General features: G+C 45.9%; 1 protein-coding gene across 5 annotated transcripts in view; it reads right to left on the bottom strand.

Moving 5' to 3' along the window:
• Window positions 1-20,892, bottom strand: part of HDAC9 (histone deacetylase 9) — a 468,252-nt gene that overhangs the window by 428,946 nt on the left and 18,414 nt on the right. The window lies entirely within an intron of this gene.

Here is a 20,892-nt window from a genome sequence, read left to right on the forward strand (position 1 = left end):
CGGGTTGACGTTGATCGTGGGGTGGCGTTAACAATTCGGGTGCCCATTATTCACTTCAGGGTGCCTATTTGGCCTCTGTGGCCCATTTAACATTGTTTCCTATGGAAAAATTGGGTCAATTGAGGCATTGAACAGGAAAATCGGGTCAATTGAGACATTTAACATTGTTCCCTATGGGAAATCTCGGGCATCTCGTCGGTTGATCGCACCCGATTTTTTCGTGCATTCAATCCCCGAGATGCCCGAGATGGGCGCCCTTCTAAGTAAAGAGTACCGTCAAAAATTATTAGCTATTTATTTAAATTGATGATATACTTAAATAGCTGTAGAAATAAAGGTACTGTACAGAAGGGGTCATTTATAGTGTGTCCTCTGGTGCGCCATCTGCTGGTATCTGGTGGATGGCGATCTGGCGGACATGGACGCGCAAGCATCTTACAGGCTCGTGCGTCCATTGCCAAGAATGGGGAGCATGAGCATCTCAACGTGCGAGCACCCCATTCCTTGGATGGCACCCGACACGCATCTGTCTGTATGGTGGCACAGAAAGAATGGCTAACATCAACCCAAACGTCCAAACTCTAAAGGTGGTCAAAAACTTATACAATTCGTCCATTTCTTTTACACATTTTCAACCCATGAAGCCGATCAATTGTGTGAAAAGTGCCATATTGTACGTGTTTTACCTCCGGATCCGGTTCAAAGCATGCTCCTGTGTTTTTTGTTAAGTCCTGTGTCAGTCAATGGCATCACATACAATACATCTTATGCAAAAGTAGCACATACTGTGTATCATATGTGATCCTGCTGCACGGGAGCCTGGCGGGTAGTTGGCGGGATATCAAATGTGAGGTACGGGGGGTATGAGGGTCTTTACACCAGTCCATCAAAACAATCCAAAAGCCACTGAAAACCACAAATGTATCAACTCAACCATCTACCTTGACTATCCACCCGGTAGGATGATGAAGCTGGTCCAGCAGATATAAACAGCCAACAAAGGTGAGCACACCTAAAAACCCAGACCCAATCAAACTCCAACTGAACTTTCCTCTCATAGGAGGACCTTATCACCTGATGCCCTACACAGGCCCGCCTCCAGCCTCTAAGGTTTAACCAACTCCATTCCCATTCTGTCAGTTTGCTACTACAAATGATGAAGGTGACTCCTACACTTGACAGACTAGCTCCTGAAATCAGCCTTATTTGTTCACCACTGTCAGACTCGTAACAGAGCACCACTGCATACTTTACTACACCTGACCCATGAACTGTGCTCAGGACATCTTAACTAAATGCCCAAGATGACAGGAGGGTGGGTCAAATTTATCCGGCTAGCCTGCCGCTCTAAACAGCTCACAAGGCAATAGGGGAGAAGACATAGCATATATATCTTCACACATTGCAGGAGCAAGAAGGCAGAGCATGTTGGCTGCAGCAGGGGGAAGGGGGGTTAAGTACCACTGGAACCCGCCCAGGGCATCGCACCCTGTGCGATGGCAGCAGCTGCACCACCTTCCTTATGGCTGTGATGACTGCTGTGTCAGGACAGATGCACAGGAATCAGCATTCTGCCCACTAAGACAGGGGTTCCCAAAGTTCTTAAATCATGGCACACCCAACCATCAGAAATGTTTTTGCGGCACCCCTAAGCTAAAAGATTTCTTATTGAGAAAGTCAGAAACAAATATTAAGTTAAATATATTGTGTTTATATCTCATCCTTAGGATCAGTTATGTGGTAATGGACATGGTTAACTTCTGTTTGTCCACAATTTGACTATTATAATGGACATAAAACACTTGAATTGGTCCTGGACCACCAACCCAGGGCACTCCTGCAAGTCCCCCAAGGCACCCCAGGGTGCCACGGCACACAGTTTGGGAACCACTGCACTAAGAGATCAAATTCACAAATGCAGACAATATATTTATGTCAGTAGGTCATGATGTACTAAAAGGAAAATGCTTTTAGGGTTCCCATACAGTATGTACTCTGTCCAGTAATGCTGGGCTACGGGTGTGGAAGATAATGGCATGCTGGCGTTACCCTATAGAAACAATGGGTGAAATTTAATAGGATGAGAGATTCAGAAAGTGAGAGATTTGGGAAGAAGTCTCCAGTTTTTTTAAAGCAGCAATCATTTACACTTCAAAATCAAACTGGTTTTGCAGTGTAAATGATTGCCGCTTTAAAAAAACTGGAGACTTCTTCTCAAATCTCTCACTTTCTGAATCTCTCATCCTATTAAATCTCACCCTATGGGTGTCTTTCCGTATTGTGCTCAAGAGGAATTCAATCTGATCCCTCCCAGCACCCCCTATGGCCACTGTAACCCTCTGCGCAAGCATAGAGGGACTCCCCGTGCCGAAACTCAGACGTGCCAGCATTGCATTTTTGTAAAAGCTGTCCTTTGTGATACTAATCATGTGTTTGATTAGTATCATTTTGATTAGTTTCATTGCAATAACTTAAAATTTTAAATAAATTCAATTGCTTCTAATTCATTAGCTATAATACAGTATATTACATAGGACACTTTTACTACTCTTTGCTCTACAGCAGGACATTTATGCATCTGCAGTCTAATGGCCGTACATGTGTGACAGCCATTGATGGAGAGGTTTCATGAACACTGTTACTGAAAAGATGGTGTGCGCTTGGCATCTACACAGTGTTAGGGAGAGCCTGGCTTTATGGCCCCCACATACAGCACGATATTCAGGCATTTTCTGAGCGATTCTAACAAATCGCTCAGAAAATGCCTGAAGATGCATGTAAATCGCTGTGTATATAGCCCACACAGCGATTTACATGCGCGCACCCGCCGTTCTGAATCTGTCCAAGATTCAGAACGGACGGGCTGTACAATTCAGAGCAGTCGCTCAGAAAGCTCCTGCTCATCTCCCGCATGTGTGGCTGCGGGCAGATGAGCAGGACTGAGCGACTGCGGACGCCGCAGACCCGCCGCACCCCGCACCGCAGAACCGCCGCACCCCGCACCGCCGCCACCCCTGACCTCCCTCCCCCACCAGCAGGAACACCCATCGCCACCTCACCTCTCCTCTCCTCTCGGCGGCAGCGCGGCGGCATCGGGACGGGTCACGGAGATGTTTAAAAAAAAAAAAAAAAATTCAAATTTCAAAATGGCCGCGGCCAGCCAATCACGGCTCGCCGCGTCATTGCCCCGCCCCCTAGAGCTGGCTATATTAGCCAGCTCGAGACAGGGTCGGGGCAGTCAGTCCGACGGCGGAGGAGGAGTGAAGAGCTCCTGAAGTCCTGGGAGGCGCGGCCAATGCAAAAGAGCTTAAAAGGCCGCCGCCCCCCAGGTGAAGAACACAGATGAAGAGGCAGAAGCCCTGGGAGGCGGCGGCCATGCAAAAGAGCTTAAAAGGCTGCCGCCCCCCAGGTGAAGAACACAGATGAAGAGGCAGAAGCCCTGGGAGGCGGCGGCCATGCAAAAGAGCTTAGGGGGCCGCTGCCCCCAGGTGAAGACCAGATGCAGTTTAATAAAATACTAAAAACTCTGTGTTTGTGTTTTTATTAAATAAAACATTTAAAACCAGTGTTTGTTGTTTTATTTTAATATTTCCTTTACAGGGGGGCTATAGGTACCGGCGGGCCTTTAATGCCCCACATGCTGGTACCTGTGGTTCTCCCAAGTGCCCACATGTGGGGCAGGCTTGCTGGGACCTGTAGTCCTACTGTAAAAGACAATATTACTGTTAAATAAGCTATCAACCCTGCACCCACCGCCCAGGGGTGCAGGGGATAGCCCCGGGCTGCAGCCCAGGCCTGGGGTGCCCTGGAGAGGGGGGACCCCCTTATTTGGGGGGTCCCCACCTCCCCAAAAACTCCCGGCCTGGGCTGACTAGTTAGGGTGGGTAATGCTTTGGCCACGGGACACCATCAAGCGTGTTCCCCTGGCTATGGCATTACACCCCCTGCTAGTTGAGCCTGGTGCTGGTCTCCAAAATATGGGGGACCCCTATTCATTTTGTCCCCCGTATTTTGGAAACCAGGGCCAGCTCAAGAGCCTGGTGCTGGTCCCCAAAATCTGGGGGACCCCACGCACTTTGTCCTCTGGATTTTGGGAACCAGGACCACTCAAAAAGCCCGGGGCTGGTCATGCCTGGGGGGGGACCCCATGCCATTTTTTTTTTACAAAATTATTGTCTGTATGACAGCGGATGAGACGCTGGACCCCGGACTTGGTAAGTATTTTTTTGTCAGCTCCCACTGTACCACCAACGTTTAATAGTTTGCATATGGGTTTGCATTCGGTTCAGGGGGAACCACTAGCCACCATGATTTAATTTTTTTTTTTGGGGGGGGGGGGGGGGGGTAGCATATTAGGGGAGGTGAAAGAATACTTATTAAAGAAGACATAAAGTTATGTGCTAGATGTGTTCAGTAATAATAAAATTTTTGTGATGAAGTGCAGTGTTTTTACTTCACTTTCTGTGACAGATTTGAAATCTCCCGTGCTGAATCTCCCATTATGAATCTCTGACACAAATCTCTCTGTATGTGGCTCATTGTCTGAAATGAGTCACAAGAGTGAAATCTCTTGTGCTGAATCTCCCGTTATGTATCTCTGGCACACATCTCTGCGTAGAACAGCATATTTGGGAATGTTAAACATTGGGGTGTGTTAGGAGCCCATGCTGCTTCCCCATGATGCCACACCCATTTTTTGGAACCTAATATCAGTATTTAGAAAAAGGATTGTGTGGAAATATCCTGAGGGATATTTTACAGGCGCTACAGTGGGCCATCTTCCTAATCAGCAGTAGTTCTAAAAAGAGTTTGTCAATCTCTTATACTTTAAACAAAGAAATAAATTAATTAATAAAACTGCACTTTTGAGAAAATAAACAATACCTCACAGCATGAGTGACTAAAAATGAATTCTGACATTTATTAATACATAATAAACAACATTTTTAAAAAAGTGATCACATAGAACTACAAAAAGAGCTCAAATTTTGGTATAGGAAATAATCACCCCTTCTTTTTCCTCTACACGGGATCCTGTTCCTATAACGGACTTTAAATTCCACTGCAGGGTGGACGGAGGAAGTTTCTTAGATGTACAGTCCTTTGAAAAAGCAGGGAACCCCCCAGCAAACGTGTCAGGCTTGTCACCCCAACTTTTTTTTTCCACCATTGGATCCCCAAAATCTGACTTTTCCACCCGGATTACTGAACCAGGACTGTTTTGAAACCTTACTGGTGGAGTATCACCAGAGGGCATAATTCACCTGACACCACTCCACAGGCAGGGGCGGAATGGCCCACCGGGAAACCGGGCCATTTCCTGGTGGGCCGGCCCAAAACTCTTTAAAAAGGGTCCGGCCGCACTCTCCACTGGGTTGGCTGGGCCGAGGGCAGCGGCCGCAGCACTTTGCCCAAATCCAAAATGGCTGTAGGAGGCTGCTGTGCATGCACGCACAGCACCTCCCAGGGCCTTCAAGCTGCAGCTCAGCACCTCACTGAAAGAAGCAGCAGCAGGTGAGCCGCCCGCCGCCCCCGCGCACATTGCATAGCGCCACCACCCCCCCACGCGCATTACATAACACACACCCCCCCCCGCACGCATTACATACCAACGCCACCCTCCCCCCCTGCATTACATACGGCAGCACCCCCCCTTGCTCCCGGCCCGGAATCCAGTCCCAATCCGCCCCTGTCCACAGGGCACCATCTAAGCACATTGGTGCAGGACTCCCACTAATTGTGAGTGGTCTAATACAGCGGCGGATTGGCATGCCGGGATGCCGTGCGGTTTACCGGTCGGCCGCCCTAAATGCTACCATTAACGGATGCTAACAACACTTGCTGGGCCGTCGGACCGCCGCTACCTTGATTGCAGTGGTCAGCGGCAGCTTTGCCAGCAATCAAAATGGCTGCGGGAGGGCTACTGCGCATGCACATAGCTCCTCCCATAGGCCTTTGTGTAGAGCTTGTGAGTGACAAGCTCACTCTCTGCCTCAGAGATCAGGTCCCGGGCGTCATGCCTGAGGGTGAAGCCACCACTGAGCCTCTTTTCCCAGCTCCCCACTGAACCTCTTCTCCCCCTCCCCACTGAGCCTCCCACTCCCTCCCTCCCCTCTACCACACCAGCAACTGAGCCGAGCGGGGAAGCTGTGATGATGACTCTTCTCCCCTGCTCCCTCACTCCACTTCCCCCCATCGCCAGCATTATCTTTGAGGGAAGCTGTGAAGATGGATATTACAGTGTGTGGCATACTGTTTAAGCAATACTGCTACTAGTTCCCAGCTGCTTTATTGAAGCTGTTGCCCTGTCTGCCCCATGCCGCACAGACTCTGCTGTCTGCCCCATGCCGCACGGACCCTGCTGCCTGCCCCGCACTGCACGGTCCCCACTGTCTGCCGCCTCCAGCTCACAGGGGGGGGGGGGGGGGATATTACATACAATAAATCACATGTGATTTATTGCATGTAAAAATGGCACATCAAGTGCCAAATCGTAAGCGAGCCTTCCGGGGGAGCTGCCGGGGGGCTCTCAAGGGCAAACTGGTCCGATTTGTCCTTAGACTAGTGTATGGGGACCTTAACACAGTCCCAAAATGTATCTTATCTGTAGACTGACAGAGATTATCCAGAGTTCAACAAAGTCTGCATCATTCGTCTCGCTGCTTCTGCTGCTGACACAGCAATATAATGTTATTTTTGGAACATTTTTTTTTTTTTTGCAATGATGTTTTAAGTAAAAACAAATATTCCTGCTTATCTTAATACTGTGAAACATTGCTAGTACTGTATGTATTAGAAACCTTGGTCAACCATGCTTCAATGCTTTCTACACTAACAATTCAAAGTATTTATTATATGTCTTTCAATAAAAACAATTTACTGTTAATCATTCCTACTGTACATCGAAATATATATAGATAGACTAAACATAGTAAAATCTTTAAAGTACACTAGTCATCCCAATAAGAAGGAAAAATATAATAATAATAATAATAATAATAATAATAATAATACTATAAGGAAAATGTAGCTAAAATCCCTAAAGTTTGTTATTAGGAGGAGTCTTAGCTGATGCTAGGCAGATTTTGTACCTCTCTGATCTGGTTCACCCTAACTATAGGGTAAATTTACTAAGATGGTTGTTGTGTTGAAGAGCGATGTTGCCCAGCCAACAAATCAGATTATCATATCTCCCAACTTTTGGATTAGCCGGGTCGGGACAGAGTGCGCGTCGGAGGCGCGCGGCGATTTTTCGGGGGCGTGGCCTATCGGAAAGGGGGTGTGACCGCTGTGGGGCATGCCCAGCAGCTCTATGAGCTGCCGGCCAGCCCCCAGCCCCCCTGCCTGCAAGAATAGACGCTGTGCGCACAGCGTCTATTCACTGACCACAGGGCGGGACTCCCAACTGCCCCCCCCCCCCGCCGCGGGACACTGCCGGCGGCGGGAGGGACGCGGGAATGTAGACAGTCTGTGTGTAATCTGTGTAGACAGCATAATAAAAAAGAGTATTTCTTTTTTAAAGAAAATTTGGTTTAACCAAGGTGTTTTAAACCAGCAAACCCTGGAAAGAACAAACCAATAATTGAGTTTTCTTAAGGCCCATAAAAATTAGACGAGATTGGTCACAATATGGCTCAGAAAGGGCTTTCTGAGCCATATTGTGGTCAATATCCAGTGTATATGATTTTCCAACTTAAATGACTGCATTTGCTATGCAGAACATGCACTATGGATATACGTTCAATGTCTATATCCAACAGGACATTTCTGTTTAACCCTAAATTCATATCTGATATAATAGCTGATATTGGGTACTATATAATTGCTTAACCCTTTGAGTGCCAACTATGCTGTGTGAGATGTGCAAAATATCCGCTAAAAATGCCAGAGCCACTCACAGCGACTGTTTTATTTTTTGGGCGCAATATATAACTAAATTTCAGTTAATTGACTTCAGATCATTTGCCGGCAATAACTAAAGTGATTCATATTCCTCGGCTACAACCTGGCATTTTTTGCATCTCTCCCAGGGGTTATTTTGGTTCACTCTTTCTGACCAATTTCTTCTTGGATGGACAAAACCATGGGCACTGCAGGGGGGAGGGGGGGGGGGGCAGATGTAACTTGTGCAGAGAGAATTAGATTTGGTGAGTTATTTTGTTTCTGTGCAGGGTAAATACTGACTGCTTTATTTTTACACTGCAAAATAGATCTCACTTTGAAGTAAAAGCCCACCCAAATCTAATTCACTCTGCACAAGTAACATCTACCCCACCTGCAGTGCACATGGTTTTGTCCATCTGAGAAGGAATTAGTCAGAAAGAGTGAACCAAAATAACCCCCACAGCAATACTGGCACTCAAAGGGTTGAACTTTATAGCTTGCTTTTCTTCACGCTAACTATCCATCTTGAGGTACTGTACAATGATATTTTATGATAAATCTATACTTGTAACTGTATTATGATAAATGTTAAAAGCTTTGGAAAAATAAACTGAATACAATATATCAGTGTGTCCTAAAGTGACCTGCCTTCTTGTTGTTTTGGATATGAAATTACATGTTGAGTATAATTTATGGCATTTTCTAATTTCACGGCTGTTAGCCACTCACAGTGTTTCAGCTAAAGTATTTCTAATGGGAAGTCAAAAAGTTCATCGTTTATGACAAAGAAATTACCCTTGGAATTGAAAACCATTCTAACAGTAGCACAATGGACGTACAATGGTTCCACAGCTGGAAATAATATCTCAGCTCACTAATTAACTTTTTACATTTCAACGTTTTCTTTTAACATCTTCTGCTTTCCTTCCTACTGCTCGTACCTGTCCATATGACAGGAGCTGATTGGCTGGAGCACCATTTATACACAGCAAGATTAAAAGGGCTAAAACTCGTTTGTAAATAGGTTGCCGTTTTTATTGTTTCCCCATATCTGGGGCAAAGTGTGAGGAATGTAAGTAGAGACGTGCAAAGAGGTGTAAAGTGCCAAATACACTGGGGTAGATGTATGAAGCAGTGATAAGGGAGGAGAAGTGATATAGTGCCTGGTACTTTATCACTGGCCAATCAGCACCTAACTAGGGATGTCCATCAACTATCGATGTTCCCAAAACATCGATGGTCGGGACCTAGTGCTCGATGTTTTGGGCATCGATAGGCAAGGGTCGAATAGTTTGATGCCATCGATGGATGGCATCCGATGGCGATTATTTTTAATTTTTTTACCCTGCTGGCCAGCTGCCTGGATATACCTCCATCTCCGTGTACTAAACTGTCTCTGACTTGAATTTGAATTCTGAACTTAGCGAATTGATGAATGATATCATGCGGCGCAACGGCACTGGGGACTTGAAGTTGGTTGTGCCCGTGCGCACACTGGTGGTGGTGCGCGCAGCTTCCTCCTTTAATTTCCTTGGCTCGGCCGGGAGACGTCCGTGACGTCACACAGTTTGACTGGATGGAGGAGCCGGTGCATGCGCGGCGCACGCATGCGCAGAAGAAAACCTTATTCAGCGCGACTTGGTAAAGTTCTATCGCACATGCCGCACCTCCCGGGTCCGGCGCCCACCCCGTTCCTCTGCGCATGCGCAAGTAAGCAATGGTGGGAACCATCGATGGCTGGCGGTAGAATGGTTTATAGCCATCGATGGTTCCGTCCAAAAATGCCATTGATGGCAAGTATCGATGGGGATGCGTCGATGGCCATCCCTACACCTAACTGTCCCTTTTTAAACCCAGCCTGTAAATTAACAGTCAGGAGCTGATTGGCCGGTGATAAAGTACCAGGCACTTTATCACTTCTCCTCCCTTATCACTGCTTCATACATCTGCCCCACTATAACCAGCGCTATCTGACACAATGAACATTGGTATGTATAAAGGGATTGATTTAGAGTTGATCGCTTAGACCAAAACATGCAAGCGCAAGCCAAAATAGTGGGGAAAATAGCTTTTGTATCTCATCACAATCCCCTCGCAATCTAACAGGTAACCAAACATTTTCTAGGGGTGTCAGGAAAAATGCAGGCGTGCCCAGGCGGCCCCCATCAGCCTGATTGTGTCCCAGAGTTGTGGAGGAGTCAGAGCTACTCATACCTAGGGATGGCCATCGACCATCGATGATTAGAAACCATTGATGGTTCATGGCCGATGTCGAATACTTTTGCCATCGATGGCGGAGAACCAGATGTTTTGCTTTTTTTTTAAAGTCCCGAAACCCGCGAAGCCCCGCCCCGTGTTTTGATTGGACTACAATGGATGACCATCAATATGTAAAAATATCGATGGTCAGCCATTGCATAGTTTACCACTATTGGTGGCCAGTTGCAGAATTGCCATCGATGGCAACCATCGATGGCAATGGCAGCGATGACCATCCCTACTCATACCTGGACAGACTGGGAATACCATTGCTATTGTTGTCATCATTTGAGCCACTTGCAATCAGAAACCCCCCTGCTTATGCCTAGGAAACCACCGGTAGTGCTACTACATACATGGCGCAGAAACCTCTCAGTGCTTGCACTCTCTGGTGCATGCTTCTGCACAAGGGGAGGCTGAAACTAGCAATTGCATATTATCGCACCCATGACTACGTAAAACTGGCGCTAGAGCATACGCAGCAGCGTCCATTTGTAAATTAGGTCCAGAATGTCCAATTACAGTGCAATTAGGCAACAGAACTGGAAGGAAAACATGCAAATGCTTAATGGTTATGTTTAACCCCAGGGGAGACAGATCTTTACTGACTAAAAGCTTTTCTAAGTTATTTCCGTTCAACAAAAGTCACAAAGTTCCATCAGTTTTTGCACACAGCAGTTACTTTATACACCACCACATTGTTATTTACTGCAAACATAATAACCACTTCTCCGGAAGCCTTGCTTGCTTTCTCACTATGAAATATTCATCACAAATGTAATAATGTAATCTCCCCAAAACAGTATAAATCACAGTATTCCCAGACAAAGATGAGTGGTATTGACAGTCCTGGGTAAGGGAAAGCTTTCCAGCACAGATGGCTGCCGTTATAATGTGATATATATTGGTACATTTACAGAATGTGTATCCGTTCATCACATTAGTAGCATATATTGTGTTCTGTAAGAACTATAATTGTATTCCATTAGTTACAAAACTATATTTGTGTTGTGTTTGTTTTTTAATGTGCTTACATAATAAATGAACAAATAACACAAACCAAAATTGAATGTAAAAAATGCATCCAGTGAAGGTATTTTACATCTATGGACATAGAAACCAATCAGACGGTTGCTTGTATTACCCTGCCACTTTACTTGCTGATTTGTTGCTATGAGTGACTAACATTGGTGGTAATTCATCAAAGCTTGGATAGAGAAAAAGTATCCGCCAAAAATAATATTACTGCCATGTTACAGGTTGTGGGCGGGATGCTGTAACATCCGCGCCCCCGGTCCGCCGCACATCGCCGGCTACCGCGGAGATAATAATCGCATATGCTGTAACATATGCGATAATTATGGCAAAGGACAGCTCTTGCGTTAAGAGCTGTCCTTTGCGATCTGGGCGGCGATGTGCAGCGGGTCCCGGCGGCTCCCCCCTCCCTCCCATACCTGGCCTGGATGCTGCTGCTGGGTGGCCTCTCCTCCTCCTCCCTGCACCCGGAAGAGGATTACAGTGCAGGGAGGAGGAGGTCACAGGACCGAGCAGCACAGATCTGTGCTGCCTGGACACACGTGAGGGGGGGGGGGGGGGTCGGTACAGGGCGGCGGGGGTCGGTGCGGGGCGGCGGTGGGTCGCGGAAGAAGCCAGCTTTTTCTGGCGATGCCCCCCATTGTGGTAACCCGGCAGGATTTTTATGGAGAATCCCACAATGCGGTAAAAACCACGATATCTGGGTTTTTACTGCATTTTTCCTTTAGAGAATCTCCCCCCGTGTTTGAAAAATGACAGGATCCGATGTGGTAAATCCTTCCTCTTCATATAATGTCACATGTTACACGGTGAATGAGTGCAAAATATACAAACAAACTATCCAAAATCTACAAGCTAATCGCTATGGCAACGTATCACCCAACATTTGGACTATTGCCCAGTGTTATTAAATAGCTCTCAGCACAAGAATCATGCAGGAGTACTTCTGTGGTCAAATCTACAGGAACTGCTAAATTCATGCTAAAGGGGAACACTCGCTGTGCAATTTACTTTATATTCAATACCAAATTTATTCCAATCTAATCGAGATTGAATTGCATGGCGCCGTGTACACATTTGATTTAGACTATATGGGCCAAATGGTTCTTATCTGCCGTCAAATTCTATGTTTCTATGTGTTGAGATATGTACTATATAGGCGGGTATTCAATCTGGGATTCCGACTGTCGGAAAGTCCTGACAGTCGGAATCCTGGGCCATTTTCCTTTCTTCTAACTGTAACTTGACAGCTAGAATTCAATTCTGTCGAGTGTTGGAAAGTCTGCGGATATGCAGAAACGGCAGCGGATTGTTGAAAAACGGCTGTGAAGTCGACTATCCGCGGCCGTTTACGACAAAACAGATCCGACTATATAAAAAGTTGGATCTGCCAGCCTTCAATGCTGTCGTTAATGGCAGCATTGAATAGGTGAGTGCAGATATTTCCCCTGTCAGGATATATCTGCACAGATTGACTACCCCCATAGTCTTGGCTACGCAGTCTATTCAATTTCGATGCCCCGGGGCCACACATCTGGATCGAATCAAAATATAAGAAAAATCGAATAGAAAAACTGTTGAAATTGAAACGTGTGTATGCCCTATAATAGTGGTGTCAAACTCGCAGGCCAACATTCTGTTTGATTCAGTGTTTTTGTTGTGCGCATGTGCATAATGATTTCTGCACATGTGCAGGCTCCATGGGTGAACAGGTCCGGTGACTTGCATAGTCGCCGAGCCACTCACATGGAGCAGTGCGGCTCAGGGGCACAGGGTGGCGGAGTCGGGTGTCGCTCATGGGAATGCACAGTGTTTCATCGGCGTCCACATGAAAACGTTGCCGTTCCCACGGGATTGCGGGCTGGACAAGGTGTGCCGGGGGTGGGCAGCTGACGTCACATGACATCAGCCACCCATCCTGTCTTCAACCGAAAGCCCGCAAATATAAGTCAGACTCCACTGACTTATATTTGCGAGCCCTGGAGAAGGCATTCGAAGGTCGCCGTCGCCGACCATCACTTGATTTTTCTGGGTGCAGGCACATGCGAGGGGATGTGTCTTCATGACACTTCCCCTCGCATGGTTGCGAAGGGAAACGGCTGTGGGGAGGGGCGTGTAATTGCCGGGCAGCATTACAAGAACTCTGTAAGTTGCGACCTTCGCAGCTTACCGAGTGATTAAGAATCAGGGTCACAGTGCTTCCCCACTGGTGGGTACTTACACCTTATTACCCTTGGCTATGAGGGCTCCTTCCCATCTTGCTCATAGATTTCTAAGATAATAGGACTCCTCCCGCATTCCTTACATTTCTTAGAGAAATTTGCTAGGAACACAATGCTTGGAGAACAGCCAATAAAAGATATATCAGAGCAATGTGTAATGTCAATCGACCACCCATACACTTGCTGCAGAGGCTCCCGGTGACCGACATCACAACTGTAAATGCCCGCCCAATTGTGATGTCAGGCACAACACATCAGGACAATGATTGGTAAGTTTGTATGCACTTACTAATTGTCAGATTGATTGGTGCATCAGCTGGGCAGTCGATTCATTGCCCTAGTGTGTACCCAGCATTACTGTGAACAGTTAAATAAATACATACTGTAGCTGACACTAAAAACAAGTACTAGAATGTGTGTGTTGAGGGAGAGTGTGTTAAAACTAACAAATTAAAGTAATCTGAAGGTGGAAATCCCTTTCGGTTAAATGAAAAGTTTATAATACTCTGCTGATTTGTATTGGGATGTTCTTCTATTTTTCTTTCTTGCACCATCTGCTCCAGGCTCCAGAATGCAGCCCAAGCAACCTAGTTATATTTGATGAGTCAAATAGGATGATACAGCTGTTCTGTAATAGGTCATGACTCCAGTTTAATTCAGAATACTAAAAATGTAGCCCTGTTTCTAAGAAGGGGACAAGATTAATGTAATAGTTACAGCCATGTATGAGTCACCCGTAAAAAGTATTAATGCTGCAACTATAAGCTGGATATTTAAAAAAAAAATGTTTGCACATAAAAGCTCTGTATTATAATACAATACAAAAAAAAGAAAACACCAGGATGCTTCATTTATGCTGCAATAATAATTATAAAAATCAAACATATAATAAACAATCCAATAAAAACAAAGCAGATGTTGTCATGTTGCCATATTGTAAGGTGCATTAATAGATTTTCTTTATTACCCCTTATCTGGAGTCCTGATTAACTAGACTAAAGTCTGATGCCCGAACATATGCCAGGGTGATGGGAGCTTTGTGCTGAGCCATGTACAGTAACATGGCTCAGCACAGATCGTTCAGCACACAATGCTGCACCAGTGGTATGTGCTGAGCGATCTGTCACTGCCCGTGTTCTCAATAGAGAGAACACTGGTGATGATGACTAGATATTTTAAGCATGCTTGAAATATCTAGCTTGGCTATCGCTATGGGGCACACACACACACACACACACACACACACACACACAAACACACACACACACCAATGTCTGCTTAATTTGTGCTTAAATCACCCAGAATGTATGCCTTGATACAGTCATGGTAACGTATTACCATGAAGATTCGACATAACACATAGGACCCGACTGTCAGACAATGCAGTGTCCCTGGGTGGCTGTATATTTTGCCGTTATTACTACCTTTATGCACTAGTGTCGATTACACAAATTATTCCCCCCTGACGTGCCACGTTCCTACATGCTCACTGCCATGGTTTCTTACTCATTGCCAGGGGTTACATGCTGGTTTCCAGGGGTTAAATGCTCATTGCCAATGGGCTTACATGCTCATTGCCAGGGGGTTACATGCTCATTGCTAGCAGGGGGGGGGTAACGTGCTCCTTGCCGGGGGTTACATGCTTATTGCTAGCTTAATTATTTATATTACATCACTCTCAGCCTCTCACAGTCTCATTTTGTTTTATTTAGTAAGGGATAAGAGCCAAGAGGAATTATCTTACAATGTAAGTCAGGACACTGGGGCCCGTGCCTGTACTGGGCAGTTACATTGGACTTGTCAGTCAGTCTGCCGCCGCCCCTCATACCTGACAGCAGAAGCAGACTCACTTACTGGAGGCTTTAAAAGTTCAGTGTCACAATATCATATAGAAACTTGAGGGAGAGAAGTATAACATACCTCCGAAGTACTCCGATTTTGGCAGGACAGTGACTTTGTTGTGACTGCCCCCTGTCCCACCCATGGGCAGCAGTGCCCTGAGATGGGGGGGGGGCAGTTGATTGAAAGCAGGGGTTCGTGGCCACAGCCAGTGGCGTAACAATAGAGGGTGCAGGGGATGCAGTTGCTATGGGGCCCGGCGGCTGGGGGGGCCCGGGCCAAGCTAACAATCCTTTGCACCCTATTAATTTTTTAAATAATGCAGCGAGCATTGGCAGACTGACAGCGCTGCTGTCCTGTGTCCCAGGGACAACGCAGCTCTGTATAATCTAAGCGATAGTCCAGTTCTGGGGCTCAGCGTCACTCTAGTGACCAGCCCCAGAGCATTCTTCAAAAGCGCCTGCACAGTTTCCGGCGCTGATGTGCTGTTTGGAGAGAGCGGCGCGGTGATGCTGACTCGGAGTCCCAGCACTTGTGCAGCTCTGAGCTTCCGGCTCATGATGCGGGACCTGGCGCGGCATAGCGGAGACCCGGCATGGTGAAGTTGTGTGCTGTGGAGCACCGATGCTGCGGAGATCCAGCAGGGTGAAGACTCGTGGAGAGGACACACACCTTGCTTCCAGAGTAAGCATCATCTGTGCTGGGAGGGTACACAATGGCAACTTTACTAGATATGGGAGGGGGGGGGGTGTAATTAAAGGTACAAAGAGGCACCTGTAAGTTTTTGGGGTACAGTAGCAGGAACACAGCACCATCTCTCTCCTGTGCTTTCTCTTTCTCTCTCTCCCAGACACCCTCTCTCTCTTCCCTATGTCCTCTCTGACAGTCTTTCTACCAAACTCTACTCGGCATTGTTTCTCTCCCGACACCCTTTGCCTCTTAAACTCACTCTTTTTTTCTGCCCCCCCCCCCCCACCCCTCCATGGGCATTGTAGTGACAATGTGGGGCCCCGTCCAAGATTTTGCTATGGGGCCCACAGCCCTATAAGGCCACACCCCTTTCCCCAGAGGCCACACCCCTTTTAGGTGTGCGTATATTTTGTACATTATAGGTTGAAAGTTGACATAATGCTATAATGTTCACGGCTATACAATCCTGCTCTCCTCATAACCATTATAAAGCTGCAGGTTACAGTCTACATGTTTAACTATTAAATATCCAAGTCTGAAATTGTACCAGCTTTCATTTCATCACATTCTTAAATATACTGTATGGTCGCTGTCTGTACATGGACAGCTGGCATCATGCAATATTTTTGCATAACAATTTTTGGTACTTATGTATTATCTGGGCTCCCATGTTAAATGCACCCCATTTTTTCATACCCCTACTATCCAACTACGCATGGAGTTGATTTTATATAGTGTGGCGAGCACAGCGAGCCACCGTGCCCGAAGCGTGGCGAGCACAGCGAGCCCCGCGAGGGGACACGGTCTCATAAGAAAAACCGGAGCCCAGATATTACATAAGTACCCAATTTTTTGTTTATAACTATTTGGGTACATTCTAAGCATGCATATGTCATATTTCATAGCTGCTAGTTATAGGCATCCTGTATTCTGCAAAGGTCACCAGAATGCTACCAATATTGTGCAGGTGTCATCAGAATGCTCCATATATTGTGCAGGGGCTACTGGAAGGCTCCCTATATTGTTCAGGTGTCACTGGGAGGCTCCCTTTATTGTGCAGGGGTCATCAGAATGCTCCCTATATTGTGAAAGGGTCATCGGAAGGCTCCATCTAGCAATGCTACAAATGCCACTCTATGCATGCGAAGAAAAATGCTTAACATCGTCTGACATTGACTCAGATGCAGGCCAGTAGAGGCCTGTATTTACAATGCAGTGGACTATCTGCAAAGAACTGACAGCACCACTAACACATTCCTGACAACACCACTAACACTATGGGGTGGATTCAATTCAAAGAGAATTGAAGGAAGGAAGGAGTTCCCGGAGCTATTCAATCCATTGTGCTGTATAGTGGCGTAAGTTCGTTCCAATTGCCCGGAGGCAAGATATATATTGGTGAGCCATGTGAGGGGATGCGGTGCTACGTTTTAGTGTCCATATCGACTGTGTTGACATTTGGAACAACATTTTTTTAAAGCCCCATGTCCACCTTTTGACTGTCGACCTAATACTTTTGATGACCGAATGACATGTCGACCTAAACCCATGTCGACCTTCTTGCATGTCGACCTTAATGCATGTCGACCTAAATGCTTGTCGACTTAATGGTGTCAACCTTTTTGCTGTCTACCCATTGGCCTACATTTTCCAGATTATAGAAATGTTAGGCAGAGGACTCAGATAGATGTTACAGGTGCTGCATTCAGACTGGGTCATCCCTCCATGGATGATTATAGACTTCTTCTCTGGTCAGATATTAAAAACCTTATAAATGCCATTCTATAACTGAATGTTCTGTTCTCTAATAAAAATGTTCTTCCTACCCCTGAGAGTTGCTACAGCAAGCATGAAAATAAGCTCATTCATCATATTCATATGGCAGCCACCAGTCAGCTCACAGTACAATGGAAAGACAAAATAGTTTCTCATTGCAGCATACTGTCATCACTAGGATTTAGGGTGGGCTGCCTTACATGGGGATCCGCAGCTACAGGTCACAGGCTTATACCACCCTGACTCCTATGAAATGAGCCAATGGGAGTCAGGGGATGGGCTTATTGAGGATAGATAGGCTGAGCGCAGTAAACCTGTGTCCTGTGCTGCTTAGTGATAGCCATCGGTGCAGTCACTATTGATGGTTGCCATCGATGGTAATACTGCAACCAGTCATTGATATTACTAAACTATGTGAATGATGACCATCAATAGTATTACCTATCGGTAATCAATTTTCTTTGACTGACTGGCCCGTGGGCCAATCAAGATGTTGGGGCGGGGCTTCAGGGTGGTCAGGGGTGGAGCTATGCTCTGTGTCCCAGCACCTTGAAAACAAGCAAAACAAAACATTGGTCTTGCTGTGCCATCGATGGAGGGAAACCATATGGTTCGCAAACATTGATTGCAAAAGTATTCAACATCGGCCATAAACTATTGATGATTTAGAATCATCGATGGTTGATGGCCATCCCTAGTGCTGAAGCGGGGGCTGCTGATCCACGGGTGAGGAAAATCTGCCCAGTATTCTCAAACTTCAGAGTGAAGTTACACATTAACCTGTGCCGGAAAGTTCTTTGACAATCAACTATTCCTATAGACAGTGCTGGTTATGGAATATTCTTAACCAACACTGCAAATGAGAGAAGCCCTAAGTGAGATGGACCTAGAATTATTATTCAGTATTATTTATATAGTTCCCTTCAAACCTATTGCACATCGCTTTACCCCACATGTCTGTACTTGATCATTGACATCAGTTCTCAACCACACAACCATATGTTCAGCTACCAGTATGTTTCGGACTGTCAAAGGACATAGATGAAACCCACAATGACATTGGAAGAACATAAAGGGCCTTTGTTGGAAATAAACACATGCCACCCCGGCAAAGTTTTGAAAGGAAAATGAGGAGGAAGCAGGAGAACACCGGGGCGGGGGAGAGGTGAGAGGTCCTACAGAGATGAAATAGAACTTATGTAATGATGAGGATAATACTGTATTTTGTTGGCAGGAATAAAATACTGTAGAAGTTGTAGGAATAAGTTGTAGGAAGTTGTAGGCAAATAGACGTTATATGATAAAAATGAGGATAACATGGGCCCTTATTCTGATCGGTGCGGCCGGATCCGATTATGCGGCCAGGACCGTGCGTGCGAAACCCCGCCTTCCATACGGATCGCCAACTCCGTCCGTACACGGTAATAAGCTGGCCGAACGGACCGCACGTGTATTTTTCACGGAATACGCCTCCTCCATCTCAGGGAACCTCCCCCATCATTCGATGGTCGCAGACCATAGAATGCAGGACCGAGTGCTCCACCAGCTCCCGCAACCTCAGACCACACCGACATTTTTCCGTGCAAAAGCAGGGATCTGGGCGGGCAGCTGACATCCGGCAATGTCATATGTCCGCCCCCTACACGTGCGTCACAGCCGCATTACCATACGTACGCCCAGCGTTTGCATGGGAACGCCCATGAAACGCGGGGCGTACGCATATGGTAATGAGACCAAATAGCCCTTCACGCCCCTCTCCACCCCCTGTTCGGAGTGTTCACATTTCATGCGGGATTTGGCCGTACGCCCCGCTCGCACATGCGCAGAGACGCCTCTGCACATGCGCAGACACAAAACATCGGCGGCACGAACGCACGCGGATATTACCGCACCGACCAGAATAAGGGCCATGATTTCGCTTACTGGTAAAAAAGCATTTTGCGTACTGTTCGAGTCGATCCCGATTCGGTCCCAATCGAATCGGAATCGATCCCAATCCAATCTGAATCGATGAAGATGAGGACAACAGGATGTGGCCAAGATATTAAATAGAAGTTATATGATGAAGGTAATTAAACGAATTTGGATAAAACATATCCGAAGATTAATTAAGTATAGAACAAATAAAACCACATACAGCTCATTTATAAATGTACGATCATCGAGTGTTTTAATAAATTGTTCTCTCGGTTGATCTGTCTTTTTCATTAAGGGAAAGGATTAATGGCTTGTAAAATTATTAACTACAAAATAGCTAAGGGTCACCTATGAAGGTGCATCCAGTATGAACCAGATCTGAATTCTGATTACTTGTGCCTTCAGATTGTTTGCACTGGTCTATTTAAATTCAAACCTTAATACAGATCTTGTTGTGCATGATATCCCCCGTGGACTCTGAGTAATTGTATGACTATATTGCAGGACTAAAATTAAATTTTACATTGAGGAATACAAAAATGGAGCTCCCTGTGACAAAATAATTAGCAGTAACAGCTTAATTACTATAGTAGGCACTGAAATTAGAGTTTTCAGAAAAATAATTCCCAGCAAATGTATGACTCAATAGAGAAATAAATAATATATTAAAATATACAAATCTATCTGTATTGATGTTTGATTTAATTTCACTCTTGAAAAAAATCCAATTACAATATGAGTACATCTTTTCCTGGGCATATCCACAGTTTTCATGAATATACCCCAGAATAAAAGGCTATATTCCCAATGCGCAGGTCATTTACATTCCCAGCTCATGGCCGGGTGATCTCCCTAATCTTTTCTATAAGTAGTGAGCTGTTATGGTTGTTTTTGGTGATTTACCAGGTGATCGTTTACCAGGGTGCAGCATGGCCCCAGCTGTCTCTCTCCACTTGCCGGTATCGGCAAGTGTGTAAGAACTTGCCATTACCAGCACCCAGCTAGGCCTGATATTGGTGGCAGCAGGGGTCACCTAGTGTAGGGGCTTTATAGTTCCTGGGCAGAAAAACATTTTGGAAGTGATGATGAGTTGAACAGACAACAACTGGTTCAATGTCCTGGAGAGAATTCTAATGCTGCCCATACACTTGTGAGATATTGCATGCAATCATTTGATTTTGACCACATCTGGCCAATAAATCAAATGATTGTATGCATTTTTAAGGGACCATTCGACGCGATGCATCGATAGATCTTATGTGGACGAATG

This window comes from Crinia signifera, chromosome 5 (genome assembly GCF_055691185.1).
Source record: "Crinia signifera chromosome 5, ASM5569118v1, whole genome shotgun sequence".
Taxonomy (NCBI): domain Eukaryota; kingdom Metazoa; phylum Chordata; class Amphibia; order Anura; family Myobatrachidae; genus Crinia; species Crinia signifera.